This window comes from Equus caballus, chromosome 5 (assembly GCF_041296265.1).
Source record: "Equus caballus isolate H_3958 breed thoroughbred chromosome 5, TB-T2T, whole genome shotgun sequence".
In the NCBI taxonomy this organism is placed as follows: Eukaryota; Metazoa; Chordata; class Mammalia; order Perissodactyla; family Equidae; genus Equus; species Equus caballus.
This window is the reverse complement of record NC_091688.1, coordinates 19405037-19432904: the sequence shown is the minus strand read 5'-3', so window position 1 is coordinate 19432904 and position 27868 is coordinate 19405037. Positions and strand designations below refer to the sequence as shown.

The 27868-nt window shown below is 41.3% G+C and overlaps 1 long non-coding RNA gene across 2 annotated transcripts; it reads right to left on the bottom strand.

Annotated features, from left to right (window-relative positions):
- Positions 1-2002: 2002 nt before the first annotated feature.
- On the bottom strand, positions 2003-27186 carry LOC138924236 (uncharacterized). 2 transcript variants are annotated; one of them, XR_011439055.1, is made up of 6 exons: positions 22818-24678; positions 22450-22556; positions 21925-22098; positions 21263-21490; positions 6573-8661; positions 2003-5582 (listed from the first exon to the last, which is right to left on the bottom strand). It is a non-coding gene; the product is annotated as an uncharacterized lncRNA (long non-coding RNA). The 2 variants fall into 2 exon arrangements; XR_011439054.1 differs by lacking the exon at positions 22450-22556 and having other exon boundaries at positions 22818-27186.
- Positions 27187-27868: the final 682 nt, after the last annotated feature.

Sequence of the window (27868 nt, the reverse complement as noted above, 5' to 3'; positions counted from 1 at the left end):
CACTTAACTCCTCTATTTCTTTGAAACAGTCAGTTAGGAAGCATTTTGGTAAAGCAGAAAGAGAACTAAATTGGGACGAATCTGGCCACTCAATATAATGTACCCCAGCCTCTGTCTAATACCTATTCACTCTCCAATACTTTTGTTCTCCCAGTATTTGTGTTTTGCTTCTTCCCTGTCCCCTCCCAACTAAAACGTGCCTCCACGAGAGCAAAAATGTTGTCCGTCTGCTTCTTCAACCACTAGTTGGGGGCTGAAACTTAAGCAAGTCACTTAGCTTGATTGGGTCTTAGTTTCCTCGTGGATAAATTTTAAACATTGAACTAGATAACCTCTCCATTTCTCTTTGAATCAAATATTTTATTATTTACGCAATATCATGAGAAGCATAAAAGAGAAGGCTAATTGGGGTTTGAGGTGGCCAAAAATCTTTAACCAATTCGGGAAGCTGCTCTAGCTAATTGGATATATTCCATGAAATCCTTACTTTTCCTGCTTAAATGACAAAGAAATATAAACGGCAACTCTAGCCCTATAATATAGGTTAGTTGTTTCTATTGTTGCATCTAGATTTCTCAAGGCTGAAGCAGATTCTCTTAATGCACAAGATACTTTAAAAGTTGACTGTCTCTTCAAGCCCATTGAGATCCTATTTAATAGACCAAGATAATTTTATTAAATGATCTACAGTGATTTGTAGTTTTTGAGTTATCTTCTTTTTCTTGTTTTAATTTTTCCCACTATTGATCTTTTATATCATTCTGCCCATTTGCAACAGTAAAACATTACTTTAATATATGTGTGATTAGGAAAATCAGATAATTAGAAATTCAAGTTTAGAGATAAATTAGTGAATGATTATTTGCCTCTTAAAAGACTTGTTAATTCCCTTCCTCAAAAAACAAAAAAGCACTTCTTATATAATTGTCAACTAATGAACTATCTTAAAATCTTTAAAGAAAGTTTCGGGGCAGGCCCCGTGGCCAAGTGGCTAAGTTCGTGAGCGCTGCTTCGGTGGCCCAGGATTTCGCCGGTTCGGATCCTGGGCACAGACATGGCACCGCTCATCAAGCCATGCTGAGGTGACATCCCACATAGCACAACCAGAAGGACCTACAACTAGAATATACAACTATGTACTGGGGGGCTTTGGGGAGACGGAGAAGAGAAAAAAAAGAAGATTGGCAACAGATGTTAGCTCAGGTGCCAATCTTTGAAAAAAAAAGGATTTGATTTATAAAACTGAAAATCAATTTAAGCACAGCAATTGAATGAAACAAGGAGACCATTCTAAACCATACTTTTGTTTCAAGTAAGAAGTTGCAAATGCTGTCATACATTTATAAAATGGAAGATGTATCTTTAGGAAAAACGTTAGAACAGGTTATCAAAAGGATAATTGGTGAGCTCATAAGAGGGAGTAAATGACTAATAGGAGGCATTCTGGATTTACAAAGAATACCAACTTAAACTTCATTTTTTGATAGGAGTACCAACTAAATTGATAGATCAGAATACTATAGGCAAGGGAGGATCTGAATTTCAACATTCCTAGATAACTTTATTGAGAGCATGGTGAAAGGTGATAGTCATACAGTTAGGCTGATTTCATAACTGGTTGAATGACCTACCCAAGGATGCCAATCAAAACATTGATATCAACTTAGAGGGGCTTGATACTACATTCTGTCTACATCCCCATGGGGGATATTAATAAAATGAGTAGGTCACAAGAAGCTAGGTGGAATTGTGAATTCATGGGATAACAAAGTGGCTATCCAAGATGAATTAATACAGCCAAATCATGCAATTAATTCTACTTGAAAATTATGTAGATAATCAGGAAAACACAAATTAAAACAACAATGAGTTAACACCATATATCTCTTTAAAATGACTAAAATTAGAAAGACAATGATAACTGGTACTGGAGAAGATATGGAGAACTGGAACTCTATACATCACTGGTGAGAATATAAACTGAAACAACAACTTTGGAAAATCAGCAGTATGTACTAAGCAAAACATGTATATACCCCATGACCCAATAATTCTACTCCTGAGTATGTCACCAACAAATATGAGTACTTATATCTTCCAAAAGACATGTACCAGAATTGTTATGGTAGCTTTATTCAAAATAGCCAAACCATTACATAGACAAATAAATTGTGGTATAATTCATACCATGGAATGCTACATAGCAAAAAAAAAAAAAAAATGAGCTTCTGCCTCTGTCAACAATATAAATAAATCTCATGGACACCAATGTGAGAATTGGAATTGCATGATTTCAATTATACAAAGTTCAAACAGGCACAATTAATCTATGGTAAGAGAGGTCAGAATGGTGGTTGCATTTGGGGAGCTGCTGACTATGAGGGGGCGTGAGAGAACCTTCTGGGTTGCTGGGAAAATTCTATGTTGATCTAGATGGTAATTAGATGGACACTTATATATGCAAAAATTCAGATTAATGCTTGTTACTGTATCTAAATTACTCTTCATCAAAAAGATTATACATATACAAATAAATGAAGAACTGTACTCAGATTCAAATAAGCAATTCTGTCGGATAGAGGAGAAGAACTCGAACAGCCACAGAAATGAAAATACTAAGGAGTTTTAGTTGTATACACATGCAATATGGGTAAATGGCACGGATAAAAGCTAATGAGGTCTTAATATTCACAAAAGTAGGTTGTCAAGAATGAACTATCCTGTAGGCCTCCATTGCGATGTTACTGCACCCAGGGTATTGTCATTTCTTCCGCAGTGCTTTAAGGAGAACATCAACAACCTGGAACACTTCCAAAGAAAAATAACCATGTGTTGAACATCTGAGGAGAGTCTGAAAGAGCTAAGGCTTTTCAGCCTGGGGAGAAAAAGAGGACTTAGAGGGAAACCAGGTTTATTCTATAAGTCCTCAGAAGGCTGAAATGGAATTAACAGGCAGAAATAGCAAGTAGGTTGACTTTGTTTTAACATAGGAAGAACTTTCTAAATAATGGAGCTTCTAACAAATTGCCCCAAGAGGTAATTAATTGATCAAGCGATGACCAGGCGTCCACCTATGTACTTAGAGCATGTACCTGTCTCAGCTAGTGAGCTTAACAAGATGTCCTCTTAGATTCCTGTAATTTTGTATTCCATTATCTTCCCAACCAACATTACTGTATATATTAGGAAATTTGGCTGGAATAAAGGAAATCCACAAGCAGCTTATTCTGTACAGAAAGTCACTGATTGTATGGTCTACCCATACAATCCACTTCACAAAAGAGGCTTCCACTCCAACAGAAGGGACTTCTCTCCTACAGCTGTAGGCTCAGCCACCAGTCAACAACTTCGATACTTAGAAGAGCTCTCCTGAGTGGATACAACACATTTCTGATGATGATAAAATAGAAGGTGAGTCTCTTGACTATGCTTTTCATGATTACCTATAATTTAAACTATAACTGTCTTGTTTCGGGGCAGGCCCCGTGGGACAGCCCAGTGGCACATTCCTCTTTGGTGGCCTGGGATTCACCGGTTCGGATCCCAGGTGCGGACCTACACACTGCTCGTCAAGCCATGCTGTGGCAGGCATCCTACATATAAAGCAGAAGACAATGGGCATGGATGTTAGCCCGGGCCAGTCTTCCTCAGCAAAAAAGAGGAGGATTGGTGGCAGATGTTAGCTCAGAGCTAACCTTCCAAAAAAACCTAAAAAGGTCAACAAACTATAACTGTCTTTATATAAATTGCTTTCTTTTTTTTGATTATTTTCTCAAGCTATATCCCATAATATCAGTGATAACTGAGTAAAAGGGCACAAAATTAGTTTTATTGCTCTTATCATAATCAGACAAAGTACACTCCAGAATCACTGGAACCATTTAAATATCACCTAGCAACATATGAATATATCTATTTTCCCACACCTCCATTCGCGTTGGATTTTGCCATTGTAACTAACTTTTTGCTAATTTAACAAGTAGTAGTAGAGCTCAGAGTTATTTCAAAAAATGTTCCTTTCATCATGAGGCCAGACACTTAAAAGAATTCAAAGACTTTTTAAAGAAAAAAGCACTAAGCCACCCCACCGTAATCCCATACTCTTCAGTTTGTCCTTCTGCAGTTCGAATCTGTTTGAGCCAAACTGTCTACTGCCCTGCGGGGACCTCCTCTGTCCTCACAAAGCCGAGTGGGTCCACAGGATGGCAAACACGCATCCAGTGCCATCTTTCCTTGGCACCAGTTGCGCATCACACTGTGGTGTTACCACTTTCGCATTCTCCTTCTATACTTAGTCTCAGGAACAGTTTGTCTCCCTGGTTCTGGTGAGAGTAAGTTTTATACAGCGACCCACGTAGACAGCAGCCCCGGGAAGTGTTCACAGAGGCTGGTGTGCATCCCAACAGAACATTGCTGTAAACTCAATTCGTCACCTCCACATGGTGGAATTGGGGGTAAATTTTTTTTCTTTTGCTATTCTATATTTTCTAATTTTTCCACAGTGAACATGGAGTGCTTGTATAAATTTTTAAAAATCATCTTAATGGAAATAGTGGGAGGAATACAAATAGAGAGAAAGAAAAAAGATGATACCTCTGAACTGTATTCCCTTTTGTTCTTAATTTTTTAAGAAGAAAAGACTCTCATAATAGGCTCCGGTGATGCATAAATCATTAAAAGCCATAGATTAAGGTGAAGCAAAGAGTGCAGCTATGGGATTCCACAAAGACTCGAAGATCACTGTGAAGGCACCTGCTTTTCTAAGTCAGGAGTAGGGACGAGAAGGAAGAGGCTGTCCACGTGGGTCCCCTTCAAAGCCAATGAATACTGGATTTTATGCCAACGCTTTTCTGTTCGAGTCTCAAAAGGTTATGAACACCTACTTCATCGTCCACTACCAGGAAATACTAATGTGTAATCTAACAAAAGGCCAGTCGAGAATTCACAGGCAATTTGATCTCGTCATAGGCTGCTTAGTGACTCTTGTATGTTTACATTTTCATATATAATTAAGCCACAAGGGAATTTACAACTGGGGAAAAAAGGTCCAAGAATGGTCAGTGAGTTGCCCTAAGTTCCAAGAAGTCACTGTAAGTCCCAAAACTTGACCTAAGCCGGATTCAAGGCAAACGCTGATTCTTCCTCTAACCGGCCCATTAAGCCTGCATTTGTGAAACAGTGAAGGCTAGACTCTTCCCCGGGACCCTAATCCTTCCTCACGCCCTCCAACCAAGCCAGAATGCTGGGCGAAGAGGCAATTCCAGTGAACCTTTGCTCCATAAGAATAGAAATACCCATTTTTACTAATGCACACAGGGACATAATTATTAGAGTTTACCTCTTTTTTTTTTTTTTTAAAGATTTTATTTTTTCCTTTTTCTCCCCAAAGCCCCCCGGTACATAGTTGTGTATTCTTCGTTGTGGGTTCCTCTAGTTGTGGCATGTGGGATGCTGCCTCAGCGTGGTCTGACGAGCAGTGCCATGTCCGCGCCCAGGATTTGAACCGACGAAACACTGGGCCGCCTGCAGCGGAGCACGCGAACTTAACCACTCGGCCACGGGGCCAGCCCTAGAGTTTACCTCTTTTAAAAATTAGAACTATAATTACTTTTAAGTGCAAAAAGATTTGACGCATCCCAGCTTAAAGTCCAAAATGTACATTTAAAAATATTCTGAGTGCTTTTTATAAAAACCATTTCACTTTAGATATACATAGCACAATACTCTTTAAGAAAAGCAATAGATTTTTAGAGAGATAGGTTAATAAATTCAGGGGGTCCCGATACTTAGAAAGTTGCATATAGAGGGAGAAATTTTGAAACAGAAATATTAACTTTTCAAAAAACTTTAAAAGAAATTTAATTAATAAAACTCCACAGAGATGACCTTTAAAATAACTGAGTTGAATTTCCAAAATCTATTAAAGTTATAAAATTTATTGCATAGAGGCCCTGGGATATGACATGAGAGGAAGTTTGTTTCACATTTATCAAGTCCCAGGGCTCAAGAGGTAAAAAATGACAGGAAAGGGCATGCTAACCTGTGTCTAGAAGGTTACATGATGAGTCTTGTAAAGAGAGATGAGGTTCAACAGAGAAAGCCAGACTAGAAAGCTAAGGCCTTGCTAGAGAAGAGATTGTGCGCATTGAGACAGGAGACACAAGCGAGCAGGACAGGCCAGGGAGACTGTGGCAAAGAAAATGTGAGCCTGGCCAGGCCTGAGGGCAAAATCAAGAGCCTGCTAACAGCCTAGAGGTTCACACAGCTTCAAGAAAAGTCACCCCAGCCTGCAGCTAAAGAGATAAGCCTATGGCCACACCTAAATGGACTTTGCTTCTCCAGAAAGCTCAGAAGCACAAACAGGTCAGCAGAACTGCTCCAGTCCAGCTCTGGAGGGCGGAACCCAGGATGGAACAGAAAGGAAGAGGTCAGTTAGGCAGACACATGCAGAGGGGTTACCAGCGTGCACCCTGGCTTCCTTCAGCTAAGGCAGAGGGGCAAAATGAGGGACTTCTTAATCACTAACTGACTCCAAACAAAGGAGGATAAGAAGGATTGCATGTAATCTGTACCTTGAAATCTCCTCTCCATAATAAAGAAAGTTCACACTGAAAATCAGCTGACAGAGATGAGCTGCCTGTCTGCCATCTGCACAGTGAACTGCAAAAGGGCACAGTGCATCCACGCCTCGAAGAGGCGGGGCTACAGGGGAAGAGATGCCGACCCCCTGGATGAAAGGGGCGTGGCCCACAAGTGGAGGAAGTCTGCCTCAATGGGGAGGGAGAGGGGTGGACTTCAAACCCCAGATGGTCCTTCTGGAGCCAAGTCCCTTTTGACTCCTCTTCAGGGTGGGCTTAGCCTTGAGAAGCAGTATTGAGAAGCCTGCAAGGGAACCTTCGGTTGGGAGTCTGTTCAGCATAGTTGCGTGCCAGCCGCCTAAGCATGGCAAGCCTGACATTTATCATCACATTTTTAAGTTTTTCAAACCTGTTCCTAAGCATGGCTTGTCTTTAAATAAAACTTCAAAATAGTCTTTTTACATGTTAGATTTCCTTTGATTCTGGCTGCATTAGCAAGTCGGGAAGAAATGAGCACGGTGGAAACCTCTTGCCACAGTGCTGTCCTGCTGCTTTCATGCCTGAGTTGTTTCCATTTGTTGCCAGCGTCACTTGGGAATCAGGCCTTTCGCCAGCTACCTGACCAGAATGAGAATGGGATCTTCATTCTCCCTCTGGATCCAATATGGCTGTACCCCAGGGCAGCCAGAGTAAGCTTCTAAAAGCACAAATCAGATCTTGTGAACACTCCCCAGTGTAAAACACACCCCCAACTTCTTATTACACTTAGAATACAATCCCACCTCCTAGTAATGACCTTCAGGCCCTGAATGATCTGGTCCTGTGCAGCTTCCCACCTCCTCCACCACCTCTCCCTTCTCTCTCCTTTCCCATTCACAGAAGTCCTGAATGCACTGTCATCCAAGAGGATGGCTTACAATCAAAGACCTAATCACAGTTTCTCTTAATTTACTAAAAATTTTTTTAAGTCTGCATTGTTCCAGCATGATTTAGCACAACCCTTAATCATTGTTTAATCAACATAATCAGTAAATGTAGACACAGTTATTTTGACAAGCCTAGATTAAAAATTACTCTTCCAGTCTTCGTTTATGATTACTCTATCCCGTACATTGTTACCCCTGATTATTCATGCCCCCTTCATTCTTAACTTTCAGTGAGGAGGAGGAGAGAGTACTATCAGAGCTAAGACCTGGAGAATAGACATTACGATCTTCACAAATATCACCCGTTCTTGGAAACCAGGATCACCCCCGCAGAAAAACACCATCCCATTATTTTAACACAGCACAGCTTTTTCCCTGCTAAAAGGCATTTGGTCTGTAGGATGGTTTTGTTTTGTTTTGCTTTTAATTGCAGCATTTGCAGTCAGTGCCCAGCTTGCAACTGGGTCTTCAAATAGGCTCAGTGCCCATCTCACCAACTGCCGCATTCTCTCACGGCCGCCAAGAGAAGACTTTGCTGTTTCAGCATTCCAGGTGAGAGGGTGGAAAACACAAATTCCGGGAGCTTATGGACCAGGCTTCTTCATGGGATCTCAGCATGGACACAGCAAGCTGTAAGTGAATCATGATAGAATTCAAGCTTTAAAATTAGTGGTTGTTGACCAAAGGCCTGGTGACCTAGGAATGCCCTGCCTTCTCCTGGTGACAGGTAGAGGAGAGACTTCACCATCTGAAAGATAAATATCAGTTTTCGTCACCACCATCTCTTTAAGATTTGCTGAGAGCAGCAGACACCTTGCTTGCCAGATTGTCAGAGCATGGGAGGTAACAGTTGGAGCAGGTTTCCCACAGTGACCAAACAGGGAAGGTTTCTCTGCAGGCTTAGAAGCATACTGTGGTGCTTAGAGGGCCTCTTCAGTCTCTGGCTCATGTCCTCTGAAACCGTCAGTGGGTAGACGTGTTGGTAACGTGATAGTTGTTTAAAGTGCCTATTGGGGGGCTGGCTCCATGGCCGAGTGGTTAAGTTCATACATTCTGCTGCGGCGGCCCCGGGTTCGGATCCTGGGCGCGGACATGGCACCACTAGTTAGGCCACATTGAGGCGGCGTCCCACATCCCACAACTAGAAGGACCTGCAACTAAGATAAATAACTATGTAAGGGGGGTTGGGGAAGATAAAGCAGAAAAAAAAAAAAAAAAGATTGGCAACAGTTGTTAGCTCAGGTGCCAATCTTTAAAAAAATAATACTAATAAAGTGTCTATTGGACCCTTTACTTTAAACCTGGCCTACCCATCATCCACCATGCTGCTGGCAGACAACTAAAGAAAGCTACTGTTCATCACTCACCTTTGACCTGCTGACTTTGATGCCTCCCCTTCTTATTCCTGCTTCCTGACTTCATTCCACCTCTCCAGGCTTCTACCTCTTTGACTTAATCTTCCATTCCTTTTCCTCTTGGCCCCAAGAATTCACCATTGAGTTTAGTCTCTCCTTCATGACCTTTGGCCCTCTCTAGGACAGAGTCTGTACTCACTCTCTACCTCTTCCCCCTCCTGATCTATTTAACTAACTTGCCCCCCTTCCTCCCCATTGTGGTCTCCAGCCCACCTAACGAGTGGCCCCTGAAAAGAAGTCTAGACGTTAGGACTTCAACAAAAGATGTAACTTGCCAGCTCCATCAACTCTGCAGGCTAAATCTCCAGTTCTTCCTCCCTCCCATTTTCCTATCCCATATCGCTATCTTTTGCACCTGAAAGTCAACATCTTAAAACCAAATTTATCTTCCTCTAAAACTAGATTTCTCTCTCTCTGTTCTTAGTTCCATCATTTTTCTGTCACTCACAAATTTGAGCCTACTGGCCTCCTTTTCACTCCTTTCAACTCAAAGTCATGACACAGACTGTTCCTTTGCCTGGAATATTCTCCCTTCTTTCTGGCTAACTCCAACTCATGCCTCACTTCTCACCTTCAGCATTCCCAAAGTCTCCCCAAGTGCTTGTTACCATTATAATCTAAATATTTACTTGTGTGATGACGTACAGGGTGTTGGTAAACCTGCATTGCCCAGTCCAGTAGCCACTAATCATAGAGGCTGTTCAATATTTAACATGTAGCTAGTTCAATTGAGATGTGCTGTAAGTATAAAATACATAGCAAATTTTGAAGATTTAGTAAAATCTGGCTTAGTAAATATATTTTGAAAGAATAAACTTTTTTAGACAATCGGGATTCAAGTTTAGAATTCTTCTTTTTAGAAAACGAGGACTCAAAGATAAACAACTAGAGATAAGAGAGTTTAACAGCTCACCTGTCCAGCACTCCATGCTCTCTGCCTGCCAGGGGCATCAGAGCTTCTCTTAGCCTTGCACATTTAGTCTTGAGAGAGAGTCTAAACTGTCAGATTGGGACTATTTGTCACCAGTTCAAACTGATGGCATATCCATCTAAAACTACTGTACAATTAAATTTATCTTTCAAATTATGGATAGACTGCCAAAAGAGAAAATAATAGAGAAAAGAATCTATATAGCAAGAAAGAATTGAAGGGCTATTCATTTGATCTAAGCTACTTTCACAAATATAATCGCATAAGGAATATCTCATGTACGTATCTCAATTGTTAGTATGAGAAAATTCTTCTTGACTTAACCTGAATCCATTACATGGAAAAACATTTAACAGAAATGTGGGAAAACCTAGAGTGTCTTAAAAGTCTGGTAATGTCCTTATAGTCTGTTTGACTTCCACACTGCTCTCTCACATTCACGGGCACGGACATCACTATGAAGTGACTCAGCGATTCCAAGTGTCTGTATTGCGTTACATGAAGTCCCCCATGGCTGGCATCAACAGTACATTGCCTGAGGAAGGAAGAAGCCAAGCTGTCCTGTGATCCCTGAAGACTAAGCCAGCAAGAGAAGCACTGGTTAGTCACGGACGAGAGCACAGGGATTAGAAGTTGTTCAGCCAGATGTATCAGGTGACCACTAGAAGAAAGCAGCTGAGGGCTGGGATGCCAAGAGGGCAATTCAACACCGAGATTCTTAACACAGACACCCATTTTATCTGAGGCATCAAGCACTCATTACTTGGCAGCATCACTGCCTTCCCCAATGAAAATAGGAATGAAATTATCACTTTCATAAAGTTTACACACGCCCAAGGAGCTACCACTCTTTCCGTCTTTCCTCGTGTTTCAAAATCCACAGAGCTGAGAGACAACCAGATGGTATATCCTCAGAAGTGCCACAGTCAGCCTTAAGCTTTTTCGAGAACACAGAAATAGTTCTGGACTGGAAATGAGAAGCTGGGATTCCTCTCTCTTCTATCAGGTATTAATTCCAGAGACATTGAGATGACGTGTTAGGCCTGTTGTTGTCCACAGCTGGAATCAAGGCAACACTCAGGACCCTGCTCACAGCAAATAATTTAAACAGCAACAACCACATGACTCAGGGCACTCAGCTGCCCTGTGTCCAAGGTTCCTTCCACCCCAAGGAAGTCCTGGAAGGCCGCAAGACCCAACAGGACACTTCAGCCTCTTTCCACTTTAGACTCTTTCCAACCCTACATCCACCTCCCCCTACCTACCCAACAGAAACAGACATGCTTTTAGAGTACAATTAGAGGGAGGAAAAAAAAAATTAAATAAATTGTTTTTTAAAGGATGAAGGTGTGTAGAAATAAGCCAATGGTACTGAGCTAGAGCCATTTGAGCAGCAAAACAAATCATAATTGTGTTGGATTATAACCCATAGAATAAGATAAATATCCATGAGTCCACACTGAAATGAATAAATAAATAGAGGAGAAGAGATAGCTCTTCCTCACAGAAGAATTCCAATTAGTGAAAGTGGAAGAAACAAGAGAAATAGGAAATCACGATTAGAACGCCACAGTAATGATTACTGCAGACGAGATCCACAGATGGATGCTAAAATTAGCAGGCAGAAGTTTGAGGAGAAATAAAACATTTGCAAGGTCTCAAAATATCTCCCTCAAGATATTTACTAATTACAAAGGGGAAAATAGTAACTTTGCAGAAGCGAAACCCAGCAGATAACACCTTAACCAAGTGATCCAGGTTAACATCACCAGTAATAAGACACACTGACATCATGATTCCCATGTTATGATTCACTGCGAAGGGCACTGATATTACTTCTGGTGTATTCTTGCCAAAAACACCTAACCGCAAACTGCTCACGAGGAAACTTCAGACAACCCAAATAGAGGGACATTCTACAAAATAACTGGGGTGTTCTTTTCAAAAGTGTCAATGTCAGGAAAGACTGAGGAACTGTTCCAGAACAGATGGGACTAAGGAGACATGACAACTAAATGAGATGAGATGTGGGATCCTGAATTAGATTCTGGAACAGAAACAGAACACTAGTGGAAAGCTGGTGAAATACAAATAGAGTCATTACTTTAGTTAATAGTGTTTTACCAAGGTTAATTTTTTCATTTTGGCAATTTTACTATGGTGGTGCAGGATGTTCACACTTGTAGAAGCTGGATGAAGAGTATACAGGAACTCTGTACACTATATTCACAACTTTTGTGTAAATCAAAAACTGTTTCAAAATAAAAAGTCATAAAGTAGAAATTAAATGTCTGAAGGAAGGTTGAATTCTAAACCAAAAGTGGCAAGAGATATTAAAAATGTAAAACCAATGTATTCAACTAAATAAAATTTGAAAATTTTGAATATAAAAACCTTAAAGATAAAACAATATAAATATCTGACAGAAAAATACGTGCAGCAAAAGTGTAGGGTTGTTTAGTATCTTTACATAAATAATTTTTACACGCATTGTTAAAATTAAAAACCAATCATTAAATAAAAGACAAATGAATACTGACACTCCACTAAACAAAATTAAAAGGAGCAAAAATATTTTCGTCCTTATTTGTGATTAAAGAAAAGCAAATTAAAGCAATTAGATGGTATCATTTTCACCTAACAGTTAGCAAAATGGCAGTAATAATAACACCAATAACAATGAGCACCTAGAAAAAAACCGGTACTCATAAATTTCAGTGACAATACTGCCTGTTTGACCAAAACTTTGATTTGCATGAGTCTTTTAACTGCCTTCCTGGACATCCCAAGTGCCATCCTAGCCTGACTTAGGCCAGACCCGTGGTTCAAACCCTACTACATCTGGGCGATTTTTTGTAAAGCTTTAAAAATATGGTCCCATAAAACAAACAAAAATGTAGCTTCTAGCAAACCATCTAATTATTTAATTTAAAATGCATTCAGGGACTGGCCCAGTGGCATAGTGGTTAAGCTCGTGCACTTCACTTCAGTGGCCCAGGGTTCGCAGGTTCAGATCCCGGGCACAGACCTAGCACCGCTCGTCAAGCCATGCTGCGGCAACATCCCACATGAAATAGAGGAAGACGGGCACAGATGTTAGCTCAGCGACAATCTTCTTCAAGCAAAAAGAGGAAGATTGGCAACAGTTATTAGCTCAGGGCCAAGCTTCCTCATAAATAAGTAAATAAGTAAAATGCACGCATTTATTCTCTAAACATTTTTCTAGTGTTTACTACTTACCAGCACTTTTCTAGATGCCAGCGGTAAAACAGAAAACAAAATATATTAAAAAGTCCCTCATTTCCTGTAGTCTACACCCCAGTGGAGCAAGGATGATCATTTAAAAATGAATAAGTAAATTATACTACATTACATTTTGAAAGGTGATAAGGGCTGCAGAGAAAAACAAAGCAGAAAGGTGGGATGGTGAATGTGAGGGTAGTCAGGGAAGATATCACTGAAGAAGTGGTAACTGAGTGAAGACCTGAAGGTGGTGAGGAAACAAGCCTTGGCCATGTGGAGGGAAGCATCCCAGGCAGAGAGAGTAGCTTGTGCAGAGGCAGGAGCATAGCTGGTGAGTTTGAAGGATAATAAGTAGGCCAGCATGACTAAGAACAGAGCAAGACAGGGGGACTCCGCTACAGGGAGATGAAGTCAGAAAAAGCATCAGACCAGCAGATGAGGAGCTTGCAGCAGAATGTAAATCAATGCACTGCTTCCTGCACTGAGAAAGTCTTGTAAAAGCACAATGTCAGGCAAATTAAACAGTGTGTTTAGCGACATCGTTGATTTACATCTGGCACAATCGCCTCATGGACAAGTGACAAACAGTTTGCCAACAGACACACGTCCATGTACCATACTTCAGCAGCACTGTCATAGGCCATTATAAGGTCTTTGACTCTTAGTGACATAAGGAGCCCATTGCAGAGTTTTGAGCCAAACTGTGGTCTGGTCAGACATATTTAACAGAATCATCTGACTCCTGCATTGAAAAATGCTGATGACTTGGACCAAAGTCAGAAACAGCAGAGATGGTCTGAAGTGGTTGGATTCTAGACGTATTTTGAAGGTAGAGTGAAAAGAATTTTCCTGACAGGTAAGAGAAAGAGAGGAATCAAGCATGCCATTGAAAAGGTTTTGGCCATTACGACTGGAAGGAGGTAACTGGAAAGCGTTGCCAATAAATGAGATGGAAAGAGTGGGGGCAGGTTTGAGGAGAAATGTCAGGACCTTGGTTTTTAACGTGTAAAGTCTGAAATGCCTATTAGACACCCAAAAGCAGATATCAAGTAAACAGCTGGACGTAGGGCCTCCCTCCTTCCTATCCTTCAGCCTCTCCACACTAGACCTGGATCCACCCAAGTCATTTCTTATAACAACTTATACCATGAACACTTTTAAAGTATTACTGGATGGAAATTACTAGGAGTCACTTGACATTGGTTATTTACTTTAATCCTCACAGTTACGCTGAAGATTAGACACTATTATCCCCATTATCAGGTAAGGAAACTGAGACTTAGGGAAGCTAAATAATCTGCTCAAGATCACATAGCCATGAAGTGACAGAATCATGACGTAAACACAACTCTGTCTGCCGCCAGGCTCCTGCTGTTCACACGCTGGGTGATCTCCCCCAGGGCTGTGCTCCTGCAGACTCCAGCCACATGGGCAGTTCGGCTGAGTGAGAGCAGATGACTCTGAGACACTTCCTAGAGTTACGGCCCTAAGTTTCTGTAAAATTTATTTTGATATTGGAATGGCTTTTGGAATTTTTCACGTCTTTCCTCTGGAAAATCTCAGTAGGAAAGAACTAGTGTCCAGTTCAGGAAGGGGATTCGGTGCTTCAAAATTATTATGGGCAACGAACAGCTTCTTCATCCCTACCGCAGCTCCAGTCCAAGGAGCTTTAAAATGAATGTCAAAAAAAAAATCCATGATATTGTCACCACTCCCTCCAGGAAATATACACAAACACCCATCAACCTTATCATAAAGCAAAAACTCAGAAAATGAAGACAGCTCATATTTGAATAAAAAGCATACAACCACTGCCAGCACATTCATTAATACCACTGTTTCCTTATGGTTCTTCTTCTGCCCCCACCACCCTCCCAACAAGTAGCCCTTAATGACAGTTTCACTGTTCTGCCCACCAAAAATGGCTTTTGAGTGTAGGAAAGCAGCAGAAGGGCCCCGCTGAGCTGCCAGCTGGGGAAGTGTCACAGGCCACTGAACTCTAAAATGAGCTGTCTCTGTAACAAAAGGTCCCTTTCCCTTGGAACAACTTCAAGGGGCTAGCACACTGCGGCCCCCATTGCTCCTTTTGTGTTCCAGTTTGATTAAACTGGGAATTGTTCTGTGCTCAGGGCTGTTGAGAACACCAGGTGGTGGATTCTAGAGATAAAGGAGTATATAGATCCTTTGTTAGAAACAGACATCCACATTGTATGACTTACAATATTCGAGCACAAACGCTAGGAGCTTCCCAGACCTCCTAACGGCTATGCACAGGAGACAACCAATAAATCCCAGCCCCAACTCTCTCATGGCAAACAGTTGCTGCTGGTGGCTAAACACAGTCTAGCCACTGGCTAAAAATGAAAGAAACTAAAAAATAAATATTTATGATAAAAGAAGTGAAGCAAAGCAAGGAAGGAAAGAAGAAATGTGTAGAGGATGCACAACGGTTGATCTTCATAGAGCCTGGATGTCAGAAAAAAATGAAACGGCTTATTCTCTTGACTTTAAGCTCCCTGAGGGCCAGCACTGTATCTTGTTCAACGTTTTTTCCCCAGTGCCTCATACAGTACATCATTCACTGAAGATGTTTAATAATAAATGTAATAATATTAGCTAATATTTACTAAGCACTTCTATGTAATTGTATTCGTTTCCTATTGCTACGTAACTGACTACCACAAGCTGAGTGGTTAAAAACAATATCCATTCACTATCTCACAATTCTGTAGCTCAGAAGTCCAGGCATGCTTGACCGGATTCTTTGCACAGGGTCTCCCAAGGCTGAAGTCAAGATATCAGCCAGCTGAGCTGTCATTGACGGGTTCTTGGAAGAATCCCACTTCTAAGCTCATTCACGTTATTGGCCGAATTTAGTTCCCTGCAGGTGTAGGACTGAGGTCCCCATTTCCCTGCTGGCCATCAGCCAGGGGGCTCTATTGGCTCCTTAAGGCCTCTCACATTCCTTCTCACTTGGCCCGCTCCATCGTCAAAGCTACCAATGGCACAGCAAGCCCTTGTCACACTTGGAATGTCTCTGACTTCCTCTTCCTCCATTTGCTGGGGAAATCTCTCTGCTTTGGAAGGGGCCAGTGTTTTTAGATTAGGTGCATGAGATAATCTTCCTATCTAAGGTCAACTGTGCCTACATAACATGATCACGGGAGTGACGTCTCAGCACAAGCACAGGTTCTGGGTTTAGGGCAGGACATCTTTGAGGGCCATTTGAAAAATCCTACCTACCACGGGGAGACATTGTTCCAAGTGTTTTACATTTAATAATTCATCAATCTTCACAACAACCCTAAGAGATAGGTTCTGTTATCGTCCTTCTGATATAGATGAGGCACAGAAAGATTGAGTTATTTGCCAAGGTCACTGAGCGAGTGAGTATCAGCGTCTGGACTTTAACTCAGGCAGCCTGGCTTCAACCTCATATCTACTATTCTGCACTGCTACTCAATTTACTATTTCTGGAATTAATGGATATGTGAATAATTGCATTAGGTATGGAACTAAGAGCGCTAAGGATGAGTAAATTCCTTGATTTGTAGTTTGTGCATAATTTCTTATGCTAATTGTTCTGTGAAGGAGATTCATGAAGTCTTACAGACACAAATCCTTAAGAACTCCATGTACTTGAAAAATCCTACAATAAAATTCCCTTCCTTTTTCGACTTCAGTTAAGGCACGTGAATTATAAACATTTGAGGCCAGTACGGAAATGGTCAACTCCTTTTGACATTGAGACAACATTATATATAGCCCTTTGCCCTCAGTCACTTTCTTCCATGCCAAACATGGCTGTGCCCCAGGGTGGATATTGACCGTCATGCAGGACAATGCCAACATGCTGATTTGGATTCTGGGAAAACATGTATGAGAAGAAAAACCAAAAAGGCCAAAAATTAGGGCTGAAACAGTAGAAGAAAAAAGAATGACCAGAAGTTGAAGTCATTCCTCCTATCTGAAATGTTTTTCACATGCAACTGGGTCTTTCTATGCTTCCCTGTCCTCTTATTGCTTAGCTGAGGTGAGGAAGAAACAACACTGGATATGAACTCAGAAATCTGAGCGCCAGTCCTGGCTCTGTGTCTTATGTGAACTTGAACAAGTCACTTAATTTTATGAATCTTACTCATCCCATCTGTAAAATAAAAGTAATAACAATATCCAGCTCACAGAATTTTGGAAAGAATCAAATAAAATACTGTCCTAGTCTGTTTGGACTCGTATAAGAGAATACCACAGTCTGGGCGGCTTATAAACAACAGAAATTTATTTCTCACAGTTCTGGAGGCTGGGATGTCCAAGATCACAGCTCCTGCAGATTCTGTGTCTGGTGAGAACCCGCTTCCTCATTGATGGCAGTCTTCTCACTGTAACCTCACATGGCAGCAAGGCGAGAGCTCTCTCTGGGGCCTCTTTTATAAGGGTGCTAATTTCTAATCACCTAATCACCCCCCAAAGGCCCTCGCTCCTAATGCCATCACCTTGGGGGTTAGGATTTCAATACATAAATTGGGGTGGGGGGGACATAAACCAGTCCATTGCAGACACTGAATGGGTCACACGACCTCTGTGAACTGTAAGGTATAGTACAACTGTACACGTTATTGTACCAGGTAACCAAGGGGCTGATGGAAGGAAGGGGTGAGGCATGCACAACCACCCTGCAAAGAGGTTACTCCTCCCAGCGTGAAGGTCTAAGACGAACATTGGCTTCGGAAGAAAGAAAGTGAGATTAAGAAGTTCTGTACCACCCGCTTGGCCTCTGCCGAGCATGCGTTTTGCAAAATGAAATATACTTAAGGAGTAAAAAGTAGCATCAATATCATCTTTAGAGGGAGAAATGGAGACAAAGAAAAATAATGTGCTCAAGTGGCAGAGCTGAAAGCCCAATTTGGATATGCTGACTCTCAATACAGTGCTTTAACTTGGACTAAAATATACCCACACTATGTATAAATATCAGGGAAAATATGGTCCACTGGTTGATTAAGAGAAGAAATTATGTTGCTTGAGTAAATACTGAAACCCAGTTGTATCAAATTAAATGGAATCCCAAAATGTTCATCCTCTCGAATCTCTGTAGCTAAATTGTCTGATATGAGTATCAAGTCATGGGATTGTCCTTAAAATGGTCATATAATCTACCGCTAAGAGAGGTGAAAATATTTCTCATGTGCAATCTCTCATGACCCTTGATTTCAGGCTTGTGAGACCCTGAGCACAGAATCCAGTCAAGCCTGCTCAGACTTCTGATCCGCAGAATTGTGAGATAATGAATGGGTGTTGTTTTAAGATAGAAAATTTGTGGTAATTTATTGCACAGTAGTTTGTCTCGACACTTTTTTCCACATAGTAATCAAAAAGCTTAAAGAGAGTCACCTTTCGAGCACATTAACATAAAAATAATGACTACAATCCATCAGTTTCTGGAAGCTGACTATTGCCAACCAGTGGGTTCTGGAAACCCAACAGGTGAGTATATGTGGCTTAAAGGTAGACAATCCAGAGTTCTCCAGTAACACCCCATCACCAACATTATGAACACGTATCCAGTAAAGGCCTTGCAATTAAGCTGATCAGCTATGTAAAAAAATTCAAGCCTCTAGATTGTCTTAAACAGTGTAGTACAAACCCTTAAAACACAGAATAACCTGGAGCAGCAGGCAAAACAGCTCAACAAGGTGGCTGCTTTGAGTTGAGCTAAAGAGGGTCCTGATAGTCAAACTCCATGGAGAACCTTATGAGAAATGATATCTACACGCAACACACACACCTCCCACCCAGGGCGACCATCTCTGGGGGAGACGCGGCACTTTAACCTCTTGTAATACTATAATATCGACTGTTATTGAGATGAACAAAGTTTAGTGATGCTTACTGGCGTCACATTTATTGCCACTTGGAACGATATGGTTAAATGTTTCAACAAGCGTCCTTAATCCATTTAGCTACTCCTACCTAACGTTAACATCATAGACACCCAAATGTTTGTTCATATGATTGGAGCAGTTTAAAAGAAGAGCTAAGTCAGAGGTTAAAAGAGAGGAAGAGGATTACCAAAAGAAAAGTCAGTGGATTGAACCAATTCATGGCACAGATAAAGGCTCGGGGCTGGCTCTGAGGAAGACAGACGGTATGGTGAAAAGAGCATGCTCTGCAATACTCTGGGGCCAGAGGGACCCGGGCTCAAATTCATCTTCACAGCTCATGAGCACTGTAACGTGAGGGCAAGACTTTAGCTTCCTGAAGCTCAGCTCCCTCGCCTATAAAATGACGATAATAATAAGAGAATGTGGTCACAAGAATCCCCTGAGAGAACATATGCGGAGGCCCTCACACTACGCAGCATGCAGGGGTGCTCAGTCTATTCCAGACATTTCCTTCAGCTCATCATTACATACAGAGAATTGCTCTCTTTCCTCTACAGCCCACCGCCTTTAGCATAGATAAGGAATTTGACCTGCTAAATGAGAAGAATGGTATAATGACATCAATCACAGGAAGAGAAAAAAGATACTTCCCTGTATGTAGAAGGGCCAGAAGAATGGTAAGGAAACGATGTTTGAAAACCTAGCTTCACTCTTTACGAGCTGGTTAATCTTGGACAAGTTATTTAACCTATTTGTGCCTCAGCTTCTTCATCTGTACACAGAGGAGGATGATCATACTTGTCTCATAGAAGTGGTATGAGAATTAAATGAGCTAATAGACGTTAAGTACTAATGACTGTGCTGGCACACGGTTAGCACTCAGTAAATGTTAGCTGTTATTATTAAATGTTATTATTACTCACAACAGCCTTATGTGTGCAATGCCTTCAGGAGAATGAAGGAGGAAGGCTAGTGTTTGGCATGAGGCAAAATTGTGCAGAAAAAGGCATGGCGGCAACAAGAGGATAGACTGTACAGGGTAGGAGCCAGTGAGCAACGGAAAAATGAGCTGTGCAAAGAATAATAAACACCTATATAATGTTCACTATATGCCAGGCACTGTGCTAAGGCTTTTATGCATATTAATTTACTCAATTGTCTTAACAACCCTTTAAGTTATTGACTCATTTAATCCTCAAAACAAGCCTATGAGGCAGATGCAATAATTATTCTATTTTGAAGATGAGGAAACTGAGGAACAGAGAAGCTAAGTAACTTGACCAAGGTCACACAGGAAGTGGCAGAATCAGGATTCAATCCTAGGCAGTCTGGCTCCAAAGTCAGGAGCAGTCTATGTTCCATTGTTAATGTAGACTACCGGCTGCAAGGTGGGCTCACTGATACACCCACCGTCCATCTCCTCAGAGATATGAGGCAGTTCTGGGGTAAGAACTCCAGTGTATGAGATGAGATCTCAAGCCGTTTTTTAAAAAGAGTGGTCAAAGAAAGCTTGAGGACATTCAAGCTAGAGACGTTGTGAGGAGAGAAAAGTAATGGATGTGGATAGGTTGATGAGAAGATTTTCTGAGATATGTCTCTATATAAAAACCAAAGGAGAAATCAAATAAATGAAATCAGCTACAAAATCAATATAAAAATTATATTCTAGGGGCCAGCCCCATGGCCGAGTGGTTAAGTTCACACGTTCTGCTTCGGTGGCTCAGGGTCTCGCTGGTTTGGATCCTGGGCACGGACGCGGCACTGCTCATCAAGCCATGCTGAGGGGGCATCCCACATGCCACAACTAGAAGGACCCACAACTAAAATATACAACTATGTACCAGGGGGCTTGGGAGGGAAAAAGGAAAACTAAAATCCTTAAAAAAAATTATATTCTATAAAATTTTGTTTAATTTTTATTTAAATTAGTTATGGAGTGCATTTAAAACTCAGCTCACTAGACTCCTAGGCAAATTTTCTTCCTCCTTGAAGCATCGATTAGTGAGGAAATCTGGCTTGAAGTATTCTCTCCTTACCTCACACTTACCTTGAAATTAGACTTAATCCTAAAATAAGAAGACAAATTCCCAGTGATACAGACATGCTTAAGAATTGCTTACACCAAGGATTCCATTTTTTTTCCATCCCAAGAAAGGAGCCAGCAGACCTCAGGGAAGACTCAACACCCCAGGCATCTGGCCAAGCCCCACAGGGTCCTCCCCAGGGAGCCTATGATGCCACCAACAGCTATGCAGGGGTAGGGTCTGGGGTGGGGAGCAGAGTTTACCTGCTGGGGGAGTGCAGCCAAGTTCTTGAAACCTTCGTACACATCAGGTGGAAAAGGAAGCTTCACGGAAGAGCTTCTTCATGCCTATTTTAATAAGCAAATCAAGTTTGCTTGGAGGAACGGGTTATGAAGAAGGGCCAGGCTGTCTCCCAAAGTGAGATTTCCCAGTTCTGTTGATTTTTTTTTTTTTAAGGCACTAAACTTTGTAATGGTAGAAGAAAACTGACCCTGGAAAGAATACAGAAAAAGGCAATATTAGTGAAGGTTTTCTCCCTACCAATCTTGAGGAGAAATGGGACCAGGACGGCAGGAAAGAGTGAAGATGATGAATTAGCTTTATTTCTGCCAACTGCTGCAACTTCTTTGTACTCCAAACTGTTCGCTAGTGCAGAGATTTAAGTCTGTATCCAGAGAACACTCAACACAAAGCTGGGATGGGAGTGGAAAATAGTCAACTCCTGCAGCAGCTTCCTGACTGGTCCCCAGCTCCCAGATTCATGCCCATCCACCATCCTCCTCCCCACTAGCTCCAGTCAGATTTCTAAAAGACGAATCTGATTCTCTTCCTCCTCCGCCAAAATCCTCCAAATATTTGCCATCATCTACAGGAAATGAGTCCAAATTTTTAGCATGGACTAGAATGCCCTTTATAACCTACCTACCTTTGAAAGCTCATCTTTTCCCGTCCACTGTCTGATGTACTGGAAGAAAGAAATGGATGCTCGCTGCCCTGGCAGAGACCTCTTTGCAGATTATGATGGCTGTAAACCAGCTTCCTGGTCTTAATCTAGAGAGAAAGTTGGTGCAGGGAGTCCAAAGATTCAAATGGAGGTGCACTGGACGGGGGAGAAAAAGGAGAGAGCATGTATTAAATCACAAAACGTGCATTCGTGAAAGTTTCCTCAAGCTCTCCCAAGTCAGTATGTATAAAGTCTCTTGCAGGCATGTGTAGCAGATTAAGGAACACATCGTTTAATATGCAAACATGTTAACTATCTTCTTTTTAAGTTCGGGCTTTTTAAAATTTAATTTTAGGTATCTGCCTTTCCTAATTCTGGTGAGATTGGGGGTATTTCATTTAGAAAGGCTGTCTTTTCCCTCATTAAGACAATCAAAAAGGAAAATCCTGGTTGAAAATGAACTTTCTGAGAACATCCACCTTGTTGATGAGGCAAAAGACGACCCACCTGCTACTGACCTTCCTCTTTGTTATCAGTGAAAACCTGGGTCCAAAAAACACCATGTTTTAGCTTCATGTCGAGCAGGGCTCAGAGTAGAAACTGAATAATCTGCTCTGGAAATTAACATTGATATTTAATATATAAGAAGCCAAATACATAAAGATGATTCATTGAAACTAATTATTTGTATCATTTAATAGATACCTCACTGGGCAAAAGGAATCAATGCAGATTGTTCTAAAGTACAAACTCTCTGAAAGCTCAAAAGACACTTATTCCATTTACAGAATATTAAATAATGCAAAACTGCTGGGGACAATATTCAGCACAGAGATGGGACTACAGGCACCTCCTCCAAACCACATGAACTTTACCTTCAGCTTTTCCACCTCAGCAGCAGTGTCACAGCAGTGAGAAAGGCCTCTCACTCCACCCGAAGAATCTATCACGAAATTTTGTCACAAACCTCGGAAGTGACATTTTGCTCTTTCTCCATGTGGCGCAGAGCCATTTCACACCTGCTAGCAAAAACATACTTGTAAATAACATTTTTCAAGGGGAAAAATTAGAAATCAACTCCAAAGCAACTGTAAATAACACCCATCTACCACGATTACAGTACCACCAACTGATACACAGGTCTCAGGCACGTCAAGATAATGAAAATCGAGTTAATAAGGGAAAAAGAAAGCAAAATGGGTTATTATAATGAAGCCTCTCTAGACGTTATCCTTATAATTAATCCTGCTGGAGAATTAATTTTTAATTAATATTTTCAAAGATTTTTTAAGACAGAGAGAAAAAATAAAATAGAGACAGATTTCAAAGATTTTTTTAAGACATAGAGAAAAAATATGCTTTATTAAATATCTAGTTCTGGATACGCATTCCATTCATGCATGTATTCATTCATTTTAAGTTTTAGGAAGGCAGGAATTTTTGTCTGTTTTGCTCGCTGCTGTATCCCCAACTCCTAGAACAGTGCCTGGCACAGGGTAATAGCTCCACAAATATTTGTTGAATAAATTCATTCGTCAGACTTGTATTGAGTGCCCACCATGTACCAGGTCACGTGATAGGGCCCAGACATATAAAGATTTGCTCACAGTCTGTAAAGAACTTTCTTCTCAGCTCCACATTCGTGTATCTGGATGCTTCCTGGGAATATCGAATAGACTTCTCAAAGTTGACATGGCTAAAACAGGATTTCTTTTTCTACCACTGACTCCCCCTCCCCTTGCCCCAAATCATTCCTACCTTTGTCCTCCCTGTCTCAGCCAATGCTACTGCCGTCCACTTGATGTGGAAACCACAAAAACATAGTCAACTTCTCTTCCACATTCAGTCGCTTCAGCTCTAACCTATCCCTTCACTTCACCTGGTCCAAGCCACCACCGTGTCTCCCCAAGGCACACTGGTCTTCCTACCGCCACTCTTGCTGTAGCTACAATCCAGCCAGAGCAATCTCTTTGAAACATGAACCAAATCAGCTCACTGTCCAACTTAATGCCCCTTCCATTATGCTGATGTCCACTAACTCCCTACCATGAGCCACAAGCCCTCGGAGCACTGTCTCTGGTCCCCCTCCGCCATCTTGCATCATGCTCCACTTCCCTCCTGCCCACTGCACTCCAGCCTCACTGGCCGTCTTGTGTCCTTATTTCAGGGCCTTTGTACGTGCTCCTCCCTCACTGGAATATTCTTCCCAAAATAATGGGATCTTTGTCGTGATTCAGGTTTCTCTTCAAACGTCACCCTCTGAGAGAAGTGTTCCATGACCACCCACCCAAATTTCTGACTCTAAATTACCACTGATGCTTACTTGGTAAACAGCTAAGAGGTCTCCAAATAGAGCCAAGCCTGAGCCTCTCCTTCCACCCTCAGCATCCCCAAGGGGTAGAGGAATTCCTCCACTAGCATCTAACTGACCCCCTCCTCACTTTCTGATCAGCTGCTTTTCTCAACAAACAAATGAGCCAGACAACTGTGACTCACCCACATGTGGGTCAGCCTCACTTTGACTCTCCTTCTCTGACACAGAATCTGTTTGGGATGTGACTCTGTGGGTCCTACTGGGTGTGCTCCACTTGGTTCTGTCACATCACTGGAAAGGACTTTTCTTTTCAAATAAAAAAATGAAGCACAACAATTCCACCCCTATGTACATATCCACAGAAATGCATGCACATGTGCCTTAGGAGACAGATGACAATGTTCATATCAGCTTTATTCATAATATCCAAAAACTCAAGCTACCCACATGTTCATCAAGAGTAGAATAGATTAATAAATTTTGGCATATTCATGCAATAGAATTCATATAGCAATGAATACCTTATGTAACAATATGGATGAACTTTATAAATCGATGTTGAACAAAAGAAACAAAACTCATAAAAACACATTTTTATATGATTCTATATATAAAAGGGTCAGAAATGGGAAAAAATCAACTGTAGTTAGTATACTTTGGAATAATATAGAGGTGGTAGAACCTTAGGGAAATGTAAGGAAGAAACTACCATAAAAATTAGGAGAGTGTTGATCTTGGGGGTGGAGACAGGGGTTGGGGATTGGAATGGAGTACATGGAATGTCTCTGGGGAATGTTAACCATATTTTATTTCTTGACTTCGATGATAGTTACACAAGTGTTCATACTATAATTCAATAACTGGCATAATTACATTTTATGCACGTATCTCTACATGTGTTATATTTTGAGGGGAAAGAGTTTAAAAAATTGAGACATATCCTGCTAGGTGGAAAAGAACTGCCCCAGGACTTCTTGTCACTTAATACAAACAAATTTCAATCCATTAAGTACTGTTGTAAGGTTTCCAATATGTACAGCCAAACACAATCCTAGCTGATACCACATTCAGAGGGTGGCTAGAAGAACAGGGTCAATGAAGGAAAGAAACAAACAAAAAGTGTTGTTAGAGTTAATAAGAGAACCAGGAAAGCAGATTAGATAGGAGGGTCAACTTGAAACCAAGGACTACCAGCAAGGGGTCAAAGAGGATGAGAACACAAAGAGGCCATTTTATTTGGCCATTAGATGGTTAGTTTCAAAAGTAGTGAAAAGAAGAAAACTAGATTAATGTACATACAATCTAATTGAGGAGAAAGGACGTTTGAAATTTAAAGGAAGTTAGTCTTGGTTGACAGTTCAAGAGAACCGCTTCATGTAAGCGGTTTGAGGAATACAGGTGAGAGAAAGTAAGGTGTAAGATGGAACCTGAATGTGAGAAAGCTCAGCCAGATGGAAATTTAGGGGAAAGGCGAGGGGATGTTTCAAAAAGCAGAGGCAGTCGCATGTGTGAAGGTCCTGAGCTGATGCGTTAATGTTTCGGACACCTTTCCAGACAGGACCTTTGTTTTATACAAGACAGGCAGACTGACCGCTTTTCTAAGCATAGTCACATGGTGCTTTCCTGTCTCCTCACCAGAGCCTACGTGAGAATATCCTTCCTACGTTGTCCCCTTTTCCTCCTCTTTCTTCAAGTCACAACTTGGTAATTCATTATATCTTGCCTTAAAATCTTACACTCATATAGCTCTTTTTATTCTTCAAACAGTTGTCACATATGTGCCTTGTCAATGCTTGTGATGTCTGTGCTGTTTCAAATGTCCCTTCTCCTCAACTAGATTGTAAGTAGTTCCCTAAGAGCGGCGTCCGATTGTCCGTGTCTCCTTCCTAGCACAGTGCTTTGCCAGAGCAAATGCTTGCTGTTTATTAATGTTTAGGAACATGGTTTAAGTAAGCAAAAAAGAGCAAAATTATCACCCAAAACTACCTAGTCATTAAGGTTCTCGATTATTCTCAAGGGAGAAATGGAAAAGACTAAATTTTCTCAGTGTCACTTCCAATGGATCTATGTAGGGATCCATCCACTCTGATGAGAAATTACGCAGGTGGTTTCTGCTCTATAAACGTCACAAATTTGGACTTAGAGGTTCAAATAGTTGGGTTAGCATGACACTAAAACCATTTTTACATCAAGAATAATTCAGACCGTAGGTCAAATATTTATCCTGTTTGTGGAAATGCTGCTGACACCTAAATCTCCAGAATCACTGACATTTCCAGAGCAAAGGAGGATTCTCTTCGATTGCCACTTGGAAAGAGACATACGGGGGCCTGTGGCAGTAAATTTCCAAAAGATGGGTGGTCAGAAATTGGAAGCAAAATTTCCAGTCATAATAAAAGGATACATGTAACTGACTCCCTTAGATGAGATCTTTGAAACCAAAAAAAAAAAAAGTTTGAACTTTGAGATTCTTTTCCTAGAGGCAGCAGCAGAGCACTTTGTGCGTTGATTCCATTGACTGGTTTACAAAGTTGTGGATGCATATAGCAGTTCAGAACAGGTTCTAGTGCCCTGCGTGAGATGCCCAGTGGCAAAAACACTCATTCCAAGACTCATAGGTGTCCTTTCATTAAATGGAAAATTCCACTATCAGTAAAACTGATAGTATCGTACCAGCACATACTAGTGCTGATTAAGTGATAAGCCTCGAATGCATTTCCATACTTGGGGACTATCTAGCAGGAGCAGGGTGCTGCAGGTGAGAATTAGTGTTTGCCTGATAAAACAAGATGTATGTTTTGCCACTTGGGATGTAAGGTAGACTTAGTTACAGGAGAGGCGTAGGCGGCCCTGCGCAACTCACTATTATGAATAAACTGTCTCTGAGAGATTTGTAATTATTTTCTATTAACTCAACAAGCACTTATTAGGCACCTACTCTGTTGCAAGCACTGAGCCAGGGCACAGGGGTGATTAAGCTCACCTCGCCATCCAGGAACTAACAATCAAGTGGTGGAGACAAACAAGTAAAACAGAAATTTTGCTAAACTGTGAAGAGGGCTATAATGAAAGGAGGAGGAAAGTACGGTGGGTTCAAGAGAAACAAAGAATATTAACCAGGGGCCGGCCCCATGGCCGAGTGGTTAAGTTCGAGCTCTCCATTTCGGGGGCCCAGGGGTGGCCGGTTCGAATCGTGGGCACGGACCTACACACTGCTCATCAAGTCATGCTGTTTTCTACTTCTATTCATTTTATCAAGTTGTTCCCTCTATGTCAAATGCTGTTTCCCTGTCTCCCTTTCCTTCCTCTCCCACCACAAATCTCTGCCCACCTCTCTCATCATATCCATCTGTTAAAGTGATATTTGAGACGAGGTTGGGCAGAAGGAAGATCAAGGATTCTGGAATTAGACATCTCTGACTCGAACCCTGCCAATATCATCTAATTAAGTCACTTAACATCTATGACCTCCAGTTTCTCCTTTTGTAAAATGAGAATGGCATCCCCTAATATAGAGTGTCATTGTGAGGGAAAGCTGAGACTTGGATAAAGTTCCCCGGATGCTTTGGTGTCAGGCACCCAGTCAGTGTACAATAAATGCCAGTTTTCGTC